This window comes from Mesocricetus auratus, unplaced genomic scaffold, assembly GCF_017639785.1.
Source record: "Mesocricetus auratus isolate SY011 unplaced genomic scaffold, BCM_Maur_2.0 Super-Scaffold_6730, whole genome shotgun sequence".
NCBI classification, from domain to species: Eukaryota; Metazoa; Chordata; class Mammalia; order Rodentia; family Cricetidae; genus Mesocricetus; species Mesocricetus auratus.
The window spans coordinates 111,078,619-111,091,763 of record NW_024429184.1 but is presented as its reverse complement, the minus strand read 5'-3'; positions in this window follow the sequence as shown (position 1 = coordinate 111,091,763).

Here is a 13,145-nt window from a genome sequence, read left to right as displayed (position 1 = left end):
GACCAGGCTGGTCTGTAACTCACAGAGTTCCACTTGCTTCTGCCTCCCAAGTGCTGGGATTAAAGTTGTGTACCACCACTGCCCGACCCTGGACTAAAGTTTTATGGAATGCTGTAGTAGACCTGATATTGATCTCAAAGGGGGAAGACATGTGGATGGCTGGCATCATTTAACAAACATGTTGAGGAAGCTCAACCAGATTATTTCATTTAAGTGACCACTGCAGGCGTTTGTCAAGACTAGTAGATTACATTAGCCTTCCTACAACACTGACCTTCTGAGCTTCTTCACAGATGGGACCAGAAAAACCACTATTATTCAAAAGCTTGGAAATTTCATTTTCTCATAGGGCATCACAGTATCTTTTAAATCATATTAAAGACCAAAGGAGCTATAAAATAAAATATATTTTAAACAATGCAATCCAACATTTCTGTCACTTTTAATAGAGTATTGATAAAGCCCTCCCTTGATCCCCAGCTCCCTGTCTCTTGTTGTCTCTGCCTGTGTTTCTCTGTCTCTCTGTCTCTCCATCTTCTCTCTTTCTCTGTCCTTTTCTCTACCTTTTTGCCTTCCTCCTCCTGTTTGTCACAGTAATTTGTGGATATGTGGGACCTCTTCTCTATGACCATTCATTCACTTGGTGGTTTGAGACTCTATCAGCTAATGAGGAAGGAAGAAGTTTTCCAGGAAAGGGTAACGCTTCATCTCTACTGAATCAAATGGCCAAGATAAAGCACTGGGCTTAGCAGGAGGGCAGGGACTCCGAGTGAGCACTTCATGACGTGTCTCACATTAAGTAAGTCCCTGGTCTTTGGCTTCTGTGTCTGTGAGAAGGTGTGAGAGGGCATGGAAATGCCCTCTCAGCTCAGAGGCTAGATCTGTGTCTGAGCTGTTTAAAAATACCAACTCTGAGGACTCCTCCCTGGCTAGGTGTAAGAGGGAAGCCATGCATGAGTGCCTACAGAAGGCAAAGATGATTTCTGGTGCTCTTCTTCCTGTCAATTCGGAAGCAGTTTTCCCCCAGTGAAAGCTGGACTTCCTTTGTCAGTGGAAGGGTGGGGTGGCCTACATTTGGCTTGACATGAGCCCACAGACTTTGATTAACTACCCAAGCCTGTACTACTGGCTTACCATCTGTTTCAGAAACAGGACATGATCTAGAATGAAGGTCATCTCGTCTCAACAGGTGTTGGGGTTTTGTATTTCTCTCATGCAAAGCTCACAAGGCCTCACTGTGAGGCAAATAAGCCCAACTGCTATCTTGCTCTGCTCCCAGAGCTTAATTTTCCTGTCTGCTGATACATGGAGAGTGTGCCGACAGGTCTGTCCCGTGCAAGTGTCACAGGAATGGAAAATAGTTCGTGAGACATGAAGTGAAAGAGCAATGAGGTTAGGCAGCCCAGAAGGGAGCATGGATAAGGGGGTACTGAGTTAGTACCTGAAAACTCATGCTTATTGCAGTCTTATTCACAATATTTAGCTTTGGTCCACAACAGGTGAATGGATGAAGAGAATGTGGTACACACAGTATTAATTTTTTCTCATTTCTGCTCCAACAGCCTACTCCCCATCTCTCTACTGCTCATTTGTTCCCCACCCACTCTTCCTCTTTCTTTTCCCCCCTCAGTAGTAACAACTTGCAATAAGAACAAAGTTAAAGGCTGGCTATGCCACTTACAGAATGGATGACCTTGTGCAAGCCGTAGGTGACCTTGTGAATGCCATGCAACTTGAGTCTGTTTTTACACCTCTTGTACAATGGTAGGGGTGTCCTTGTTTTTTTTTCAAACAATTTGTTGAAATTCTGATGATCTGAAACAGACATTTGAAACAATATAAAAAGCAGCAGATGTACTCAAGTTTCATGTTTACTACATTTAACTTTAATGTAATGAAGGAGCCTATTTGCCCAATATTGGCTTATTTGTATTAATAATATGTATACATATATATGTGTGTGTGTGTGTGTGCACATGTGCATGTATGAATGTTTTGTCTGTATATATGTATATCACATGTATGCCTGGTACTCAGAGAAACCCTAAGAGTGTGTTGGATCCCCTGATACTGGAGTGACAGGTGGTTTTGAACCACTATGTGGGTGATGGGAATGGAACCTGGATCCTCCAGAAGAGCAGTCAATGCTCTTAACCTCTGAGTCATCTCTCAAACCTGACTTATGATTATATTGAAGATGATATACACAAAAGAGCACAAGAGATCACTACTGGTTCATATTAGCCAGATATGAACATGAGTGCCTCCAACTGGTTGCTGTGTGAATTCAAGTACAGGAATTTGTTTATTTGACTTCAAATAAAGCAAGTCCAGCATTCAAAGTTTGAAAGTCATTCAAATCTTTCCACGAGTCCTTTGGTAGGGATCAACATGTACACCTCACATAACTAAAATCATCTTACTATACTTTTTTCCAGAACTCACAGCCATAGTATCACATTAAATTGCAGCAATTTCAATGTCTTTTCTTTATTCATTTGAACCTTTATGATCACACAAATCTCCATTTGATGCAACCACAGTGAAACAGAGACTGACAGACTCTTACTTGGTATTTCTCTTCTCTCAGTTTCTATACTTTGGAATTTTGCTTTTGTAAATACTTGCCTCCTTGGTGAATATTCCCTCTGCTTACATCTCTATTCATCCCTTTTCTCATTTGCCAATTCTACTTTAAAAAACAGGTAGAAGCAAATCCTAGAGTGTTCTGAACCCACCTGTTGAGGAGGGAGAAGTAATGAGATGTACAGATGAAAAGCATGTAGAATTCACCCTAAACTGTTGTGGAGAGCAGAGCTGATAAATCCAAGTCAGGCCGACACAGCTGTAGTTCTCGTGGCTTGTTACCATCTCTCCCAAAGAATGATTGAATGTGGAGGTTGACACATAAACTTTTTACTACAGGACTTATATGGGGCAGTTGTGCCAAATTACTCATCATTTGATGGATAGTCAATCGCTTTTCTATTATTCTGTCTTCAAATATCTATTTAAAAATACCTTCAGTTTTCCTACTCACAAACCTCTTTGTGCTGGCTGGTTTTATATCAACTTGGTATAAAGTCATCTGAGAGGAGGGAACCTCAGTTGGAAAAATATGTTTATAAGATTGGGCTGTACTAGGCTGGGCAGTGGTGGCTCACACCTTTAATCCCAGAACTCAGGTTAATCCCAGCACTCGGGAGGCAGAGACAGGTGAATCTCTGTGAGTTTGAGACTAGCCTGATCTACAAGAGCTAGTTCCAGGAGAGGCTCCAGAGCCACAGAAAAACTCTATTTTGAAATACCCCACCTCCAAAAAGAAAAAAAAAAGATTGGGCTGTACAAAAGCCTGTGGAATTTTTTTCTTGGTTAGTGATTGATGGATGGGGAGGTTGTGCCATCCCTGGGCTGGTGGTTCTGGGTTCTGTAAGAAGGCGTACTAACCAGGCCACGGGGAGCAAGTCAGTAAACAGCACTCCTCTGTGGCCTCTGCATCAGATTCAGCCTCCAGGTTCTGGACCTTGGATTCCTGCCTTCCTTCAGTGATGAGCAGCGATATGGACATGTAAGTCAAATAAACTTGTACAGCCCAACTTGCTCTGGCCACGCTGTTTCACCACAACAATGGACACTCAAGCTGAGACCACGCTCTTCAACCCCGGATTAAATGTTTTAATTTTCCCATTAACAAAAGAGCAGATACATATCCTGCTCAAAGGTAAAAGCCTTTCTCTTAAAACGAAGGTCCTTTGTTAGTAAAGGAAGTAGGACAAGCCGCTCTGTTGTGGAGCGCCATCTTGTGGATCAAAAATCGCAGAGAAGCAACGTGTTGGAATTCGCTGATTACTCTGGGCGAACTTGCCTTAGCTTTTGCATGCATCTGAAGACATTCACCAACCTCACGTCACCAGACATTATGGTAAACACACAGAGCTGCTGGCAGGATAGCTAATCAATAGTGGAGAAACCACCTTAAATGCCCATTCCTGATAATGAACTTGATGTCTATAACCATCCTAGAACCTTCATCCAGTGACTGATGGAAGCAGAGGCAAACATCCACAGTTAAACACTAAAATGAACCCATGGAACCCAGTGACAGAGAGAGAGGAGCGATGAGCAAATTGGCAAAGAATGGGCTGGCAAAACCAGCAGAGACAGCTGATCTGAACAGGGGAGAGCTCTTGGACCCAGACTGACACCTGGGAGGCCAGCATGGGACTGATCCAGACCCCCTGAGTGTGAGAATCAGTGAGGAGGTCTGGGCAACCTATGGGGCCCTGGGCACTAGATCAGTGTTTATCCCTGGCATACAAACGGACTTCGTGTGTCCATAACACAAAGAGGGATGCTCTCTCAGCCTGGACTCTTAGGGGAGTGCCTGGACCCTGCCCTGAGTGAAATGACAGACTCTGGATATCCCCTATGTGGAAGGATTTGGCAATAGGGTGGGAGGCTGGGGGGGAAGGTGGGGGTTGCCGGAGGAGGTGAGGGAGAGGAACTGGGATTGACATGTGAAGCGAGCTATTTAAAATTAAAATAATAAAATAAAATAATCCAAAAAATTAAATGACATTAAAATTTTTGTCTTTTATCATTTTTTATTTTAATTTTAAACAGCTTGTTTTACATGTCAATCCCAGTTCCCTCTCCCTCCCTCCTCCCACACTCCCCTTCCCCCCCAGCCTCCCACCCTATTGCCAAATCCTTCCACATAGGGGATATCTAGAGTCTGTCATTTCACTCTGGGTAGGGTCCAAGCACTCCCCTAAGAGTCCAGGCTGAGAGAGCATCCCTCTTTGTGCTATAGGCACACGAAGACTGTTTGTATATCAGGGATAGACACTGATCCACAGCTCAGGGCCCCATAGGTTGCCCAGGCCTTCTCGCTGACAGTCACATTTGGGGAGTCCAGATCAGTCCCATGCTGGCCTCCCCGCTATCAGTCTGGGGTCCAAGAGCTCTCCCCTGTTCAAATCAGCTATCTCTGCAGGTTTTGCCAGCCCATTCTTTGCCAATTTGCTCGTCACTCCTCTCTGTCACTGGGTTCCTTGGGTTCAGTTCAGTGCTTAATTGTGTGTTTGCCTCTGCTTCCATTAATCACTGGATTAAGGCTCCTGGATAGTTATAGACATCAAGTTCATTATCAGGAATGGGCATTCGAGGTGGTCTCTCCACTATTGCTTAGCTTGCCAATTGGTGTTATCACTTTAGATCACTCGAGGTCACTCTGGTGCCTGATCTGTCTTCTAACCTATGATTCCCTCTTCCCCCTATTCTACCCCCACCCACTCAACTTCCTGTTCCCCCATGATCTACTCTCTCTTCCTCTTCTCCCCCTCTCTTCTTCCCAGATCCCACTACCGCCCACCCCTCGATGTGTTCCCCATCCTTTCAGAGGATATTGTCTCAATCCTCTTCTCTTGGGTACTATGCATATATGCATATCTTTTAGGTTCTTTCCTGTTTCCCAGACTCTCTATCAGTGGAAGTGCAGACTGGCACTATCCTGATCCATGTCTAAAATCCATATATGAGTGAGTACATACCATGTTTGTCTTTTTGCGGCTGGGTTACCTCACTCAGGATGGTTTCTTCCAGTGCTATCCATTTACCTGTGAATTTCAAGATTCCATTGTTTTTTTCTGCTGAGTAACACTCCATTGTGTAAATGTACCACATTTTCTCTATCCACTCTTCAGTTGTGGGGCATCTAGGTTGCTTCCAGGTTCTGGCTATTACAAATAATGCTGCTATGAACATAGTGGAGCAGATGCCCTTGTTGTATGAATTTGCCTCATTTGGATATATGCCTAAGAGTGGAATTACTGGGTCTAGGGGTAGATTCATTCCCATTTTCCTGAGGAATCTCCATACTGATTTCCAAAGAGGCTGTATGAGTTGGCACTCCCACCAGCAGTGGAGGAGTGTTCCCCTCTCTCCACATCCTCTCCAGCATAAATTGTCTTCGGTGTTTTTGATTTTAGCCATTCTGACAGGAATAAGATGGTATCTCATAGTTGTTTTGATTTGCATTTCCCTGATGGCTAAGGATGTTGAGCACTTTCTGAAGTGTCTCTTGGCCATTTTAGCCTCCTCTATTGAGAATTCTCTATTTAGTTCTGTACCCCACCTTTTAATTGGATCCTTTGGTGTTTTGGAGACTTGTTTCTTGAGTTCTTTGTAAATTTTGGAGATTAGCCCTCTGTCAGATGTGGGGTCAGTGAATATCTTTTCCCATTTTGTGGACTACCTTTTTGTCTTGTTGACTGTGTCCTTTGCCTTACAGAAGCTTTTTAGTTTCAGGAGGTCCCATTTGCTAATTGTCGATCTCAGTGTCTGTGCCACTGGTGTTATGTTTAGGAAGTGGTCTCCTGTACCAACTCGTTGAAGAGTATCTCCCACTTTCTCTTCTAAAAGTTTCAGTGTGGCTGGATTTATGTTGAGATCTTTGATCCATTTGGACTTAAGTTTTGTACAAGGCAATAAACATGGATCTATCTGCGGTCTTCTGCATACCAGTACCCAGTTATGCCAGCACCATTTGTTGAAGATGCTTTCTTTTTTCCATTGTACAGTTTTAGCTTCTTTGTCAAAAATCAAGTGTTCATAGGTGTGTGGGTTAAAATTAGGGCTTTCATTTCATTTCCATTGGTCTACCTGCCTATTTTTGTGCCAATACCAAGCTGTTTTCAGGACTATAGCTCTATAATAGAGCTTCAGGAGGTATGGTGATGCCTCCTGAAGTTCCTTTATTGTATAGGGTTGTTTTGGCTATCCTGGGCCTTTTGTTTCTCCATATAAAGTTGATTAATGTTCTTTCCAGGTCCTTGAAGAATTGTGATGGAATTTTGATAGGGATTGCATTGAATCTGTAGACTGCTTTTGGCAAGATTGCCATTTTATTATGTTGACCCTACCAATCCAAGAGCGTGGGAGATCTTTCCATTTTCTGGTATCTTCTTTGATTTCTTTCATTAAAGACACAATATTCTTGATATACAGGTCTTTCACTTCCTTGGTTAACATTATCCCCAGATATTTGATGCTGTTTTTGGCTATTGTAAAGGGTGATGTTCCTTTGATTTCTTTCTCAGTCACTTCATCCTCTGTATATAATAGGGCCACTGATTTTTTTGAGTTTACCTTGTATCTTGCCACATTGCTGAAGGTGTTTTTCAGCTCTAGGAGTAACCTTGCGGAGTTTTTTGGGTCACTTATGTAAACTATCATATCATCTGCAAATAGTGAAAGTTTGACTTCTTCTTTTCCTATTTGTATCCCCTTTATTTCCTTTTGTTGTCTTATTGCTGTAGCTAGAACTTCAAGTACAATATTGAAGAGATATGGAGAGAGTGGACAGCCTTGTCTTGTTCCTGATTTTAGAGGGATTGCTTTGAGTTTCTCTTCATTTAGTTGGATGTTAGCTGTTGGTTTACTGTATATCGCTTTTATTATATTCAGGTTTGTTCCTGTTATCCCTGATCTCTCTAGAACCTTTATCATGAAGGGGTGCTGGATTTTGTCAAAGGCTTTTTCAGCATCTGGTGAGATGATCCTGTGGTTTTTCTTTCGCAGTTTGTTTATATGGTGGATTACATTGATAGATTTTCTAATGTTGAATCATCCCTGGTTTCCTGGAATGAAGCCTACTTGATCATGGTGGATGATTTTTCTGATGTGTTCTTGAATCTGGTTTGTGAGTATTTTATTGAGTATTTTTGCATCGATGTTCATGAGGGAAATTGGTCTATAGTTCTCTTTCTTAGTTGTGTCTTTGTGTGGCTTGGGTATCAAGGTAATTGTAGCCTCGTAAAAAGAGTTTGGCAGTGAGCCTCCTGCTTCTATTGTGTGGAATACTTTGAGGAGTATTGGAATTAACTCTTCTTTGAATTTCTGGTAGAATTCTGCATTGAAGCCATCTGGGCCTGGGCCTTTTTGGGTTGGTGTGGGGACACCAGACCTTGAGCAGAAACCCACTTTTCCTTTGGCCTGGGAGCAGGCATCTATGTATTGTTTACTGAAAACAATTTAGTGCTTTAAAGCTTGATAGGGCTCAGATAGGGCTGGCTCACTGAAATACCATGCCTTCCACACCTCCTATGGCTAGATGCCTCTTTCTGCCCCCTGTGGTGTCTCCCCGATTCTGGGGCCGGAGATTAAACCACCAGCCAGGAGGGTGAGAAGTGGAAAGAATGGTATGTAAATGGATGGCAAAAGTCCTTAAAAAGGGAAGCTCCTTTTTCTTAGAGAGACTTCTCCAGAGATTTCGCCAGAGACTTCTCCTGAGAGCTCTCCTAAGCGGACTGGGGTCTCCTCCTAAGCTGACTTGGGAAGCATAAAGTTTTCTTAAAGCAACCGACCGGTCTCTGTGTCATCTATCCCGACCACCTCGCTACATTCTCGGATGCAGGCCGCACAGCAGGTGCGACAATTGGAGGATCCCACCGAGATCATGAAAGCGAGTTAAGTGAGCGGGTTTGTCTCTTTTTCTGGCCAGGGAAAGATTGGGGGAAAAAAAAAAAGAAAAGAAACCATGGGGAATAGTTCTGGGAAGCTTAAATTACAGTATCAAGTTAAAAAGTTACTTGAAGGACATGGGACTACAGTAAAGCCTAAAACCTTGGAAGGCTTTTTAAAATGGATTGAACATGTCAGTCCATGGTTCATTACTGGGGAAGGCTTAAATGTCCCAGATTGGAAGGATGTTCGCTATGATCTTTAGAGTCGGGTGTTGGTGGCATATGCCTTTAATCTCAACACTCGAGAGACAGAGGTAGGTAGAATGGAGGCCATCCTTGTATATAGAGCAAGTTCCAGGACAGCCTCCAAAAGGATAGAGAGAAACCCAGTCTCAAAAAAAAAAAAAAAAAAAAAAAAAACGAAATGAAAAAAAAAAAGGGTAAAATAAAAAATAAAATAAAAAATCTCCAGTCTTTCGCCTGATCCACTGAGGTCAGGAAAGTAAAGGGGAACTGAAAGATCTAAAAGGCTAGCCAGTAAGGCTATGTGGATGTGTTAAAAAGGGGTACCAAGCTAGGGGTACCAGATTAAATGTCTAGGCCCTCACCTAACAAAGGTCAAAAAAGAAAGGGAACCTAAGATAAGAAGTTGCCCTCAGTTGGAGGGTGGATTGGAGGATCATCCTCAATGGGAAGATAGATTAAAGATGGGTAAATTAAAAAAATTGGTAAAGGTAATAAATGAGGTATTAGTATTCAGTAAAGAAAAAGACAAAGGTATATAAAATAAAATGTTTGGTTACATTTATATAGGGTAGGTTATTGAATTTTGTGAGTCATCTCTAAAAACTTTTGGCAAAAGCCTGGCCTTTCCACTTTGCATCTACAGAATTACAAGGAGTGGGTATGGCTGTAGCCCCTGAGTATAGCTCAAAACTTCTCTAATGAAGAAATGATGAGGGACATACAGGACTTTTTCAACCTTTTGTTTTAATTCAAAGATTGACTGGAGTTGTTCTGTTAAAGAAGTTTCAGTTCAACAAACTAATCATAACCTAGGCAAGGAGAGATATGTATACATGGTCTGTGTGTATGGACGTGGCCACGTCAGTATGTATGAAGTGTGAAATGTAAATGCGTGAATGTTGACAAAAACAACTGTTCTAATTGCCTTGGATATGATTAAAGGGATACTTAAATCCCTTCAAACAGTTAAAAAAACTACCTAAATCGATTTAGATATAGCCAAAAGAAACATCCAGTCAGTCGGTTAATATTTTAACAAAAAAATTCAAGTTAAGCCCTCAGAGCCAGTCAGAGAGAGAGAGAGAGAGAGAGAGAGAGAAAGAGAGGTTTTTTTCAGGGAACTGTCCTGCCGCTTTGGCAGGCCCCCACCCCCAAAGGTGTCTGTATAGATGCAAATTAGGCCTTGTCAGTTCAGATGCAAATGAGGCCTTGTCAGCTAGTGAGAGCTACAGGTTAAAAAAAAAAAAAAAAAAAAAGGACTATTTGGGACATAGTATAGTTTACAATCCTTAAATGATTCTCAAAGGTACTTAATGGTTATGTCCCTTTTAAAGGACATCTACTATACTTTAAATAGTGATCCCAATTCACCTAGATAGTTGACTAAGGAGGGTAGACAAATCCTTCTACTGTTATGGTCCAACTTCAACAGTTCAAACAAAATTTAAAAATAAAAGGGAGTAATGTCCCCAGTCTCCACATGATTCATTAAATAATCCACTCCTCATTTAAATATTTATAAAATATAAATGCCAGTGAGGAATCTGCTTCAGACAGATTCTAACATAATGAAAGTTAAATAACTATTACTCAGGCCAAATGGAAACATCCATACACTAGACAGTAGAGAAGACCCTAATTTGGGGTCGAGGGCATGTTTGTGTTTTCTTACAGGAAAAGAATAAAGCTTCAGTAGCGGTCACAACATCTGGTGAGATGCATGGAGCAGAAAAAACTGGACCTGAGACCGTGGGAGCCTGCTCAAGCCAGTTCGAGATCTCCTAAATCAGTGTTCCTGACCCTTGATGTCATCAAATCTACAGCCCGAGAAAGAAATAAAACAGTCAGTTCGAGATTTCCAGTTTCTCATCAGGCTTGCTACATCAACCTCCTGGACCCGTGAGTTTTCATCCCAAAGCCAACAAAACTGGAAGATTAGCAGCTAGCCTTTGATACACCTTAAAACAACAGAATTCATTTTGCCAGCTTTTCCCTTTGGGGGAAAAAGGACCCATTTAACATTTAGACATTGGTATGGACTGTGATGAATGGCAAAAGCCTTTTTTCAGTATTTGAACAGGACATGGTCACTTGAAATATCAGACTCGGTAGTTCCTGTTTCTGGAATCACAGTGTGTTTTTCTGGAGAAATGTGGTTTGTCCTGGTGCGACAAAAAGACTTTGACTCGGGTTGCATGTTCGGCTGATACTACTGACATTAAATCAACAGACTACATCACCACAGGAACAAATTGGTACCCTGTAAATAGTGCAACAAGCCTCTTGTTCATATTTTTTATAATGCTACATGTGTAACATCAATGATTGTACCTAATGTATCTGTGCAAGTGCACTCTCTAATGCTTTCCTAAGTAGATCTTAAAATAATTGTAAACTTTATCACTGTTTTGACCGTCAAATTGTAACTATAAATCACCCTTGTAGCAAAGAAAGGCTGGTGGTAAAATGCTAAGGCCCAGATCGGGGGATGGGCAGGTGACAGAGAGGCGCTATGTCAGTGGGGGTCCTAGGAATGGTAACAGTGGCAGTAGGCGCTCTGGCTTCATGCTGAGTTCGAAGTGCCTTAGCCCATGGCAATCCCGATAGCCATAAAGCCTTATTACAAATGATTTTAAGGGTGGGGCTACTTCAATGACGGGCAACTTGTGGGGAAGACCCCCTCCCACCTAACAGGGGTTCAAGGTCCCCCAAAGACGGGCCAGGGAGGGTGACCCTACTTGACCTAAGACAGGAGTGCCTCATTTAAAAATAAAAAGGGGTGAATTGTGGGGACACCAGACCTTGAGCAGAAACCCACTTCCCCTTTGGCCTGGGAGCAGGCATCTATGTATTGTTTACTGAAAACAATTCAGTGCTTTAAAGCTTGATAGGGCTCAGATAGGGCTGGCTCACTGAAATACCATGCCTTCCACACCTCCTATGGCTAGATGCCTCTTCCTGCCCCCTGTGGTGTCTCCCCGATTCTGGGGCCGGAGATTAAACCACCAGCCAGGAGGGTGAGAAGTGGAAAGAATGGTATGTAAATGGATGGCAAAAGTCCTTAAAAAGGGAAGCTCCTTTTTCTTAGAGAGACTTCTCCAGAGATTTCGCCAGAGACTTCTCCTGAGAGCTCTCCTAAGCGGACTGGGGTCTCCTCCTAAGCTGACTTGGGAAGCATAAAGTTTTCTTAAAGCAACCGACCGGTCTCTGTGTCATCTATCCCGACCACCTCGCTACATTCTCGGATACAGGCCGCACAGCAGGTGCGACAGGTTGGGAGACTTTTGATGACTGCTTCTATTTCATTAAGGTTTATAGGTCTGTTTAAATTGTTTATCTGTTCTTGATTTAGTTTTGGCAAGTGATATCTATCCAGGAAATTGTCCATTTCCTTTAAATTTTCAAATTTTGTGGAGTACAGATTTTCAATGTATGCCCTGATGATTCTCTGGATTTCCTCAGAGTCTGTTGCTATGTCCCCTTTTTCATTCCTGATTTTGTTAATTGGCATGTTCCCTGTCTCTGTCTTTTTGTTAGTTTGGAAAGAGGTTTGTCTATTTTGTTGATTTTCTCAAAGAACCAACTCTTTGTTTCATTGATTCTTCTCAGTGTTTTCCTGGTTTCTACTTGATTGATTTCAGCCCTCAATTTGATTATTTCCTGGCATCTGCTCCTCCTGGGTGAGTTTGCTTCTTTTTGTTCTAGAACATTCAGCTGTGCTATTAATTCCTTAGTATGACTGTTCTCCAGTTTTTTCATGTGGGCACTTAGTGCTGTAAACTTTCCTCTCAGCACTGCTTTCAAAGTGTCCCATAAGTTTGTGTATGTTGTGTCTTCATTCTCATTGAAATTGAGGAAGTCTTTAATTTCTTTTTTATTTCTTCCTTTACCCAGGGATGGTGCAATTGTGCATTGTTCAATCTCCATGAGTTTGTAGGGTTTCTGCGATTTGTGTTATTGTTGAATTCTAATGTTAATGCATGGTGGTCTGATAAGATACAGGGGGTTATTCCAATTTTTTGTATCTGTGGAGATTTGCTATGTTTCCTATTATGTGGTCAATTTTAGAGAAGGTTCCATGTGGTGCCGAGAAGAAGGTATGTCCCTTTGTATTTGGGTGGAATGTTCTATAGATGTCTGTTAAACCCAGTTGGGTCATAACTTCTATTAGTTCTTTTGTTTCTTTGTTAAGTTTCTGTCTGGAGGTCCTGTCTAGTGGTGAGAGCGGAGTGTTGAAGTCTCCTACTATTAGTGTGTGAGATTTTATGTTCATTTTGAGCTTTAGTTATGTTTCTTTCACGAATGTAGGTGCCTTTGTATTTGGGGCGTATATGTTTAAAATTGAGACTTCATCTTGATGTACTTTTCCTTTGATGAATATGAAGTGTCCTTCTTCATCTCTTTTGATTGATTTTAATTTGAAGTCTAATTTGT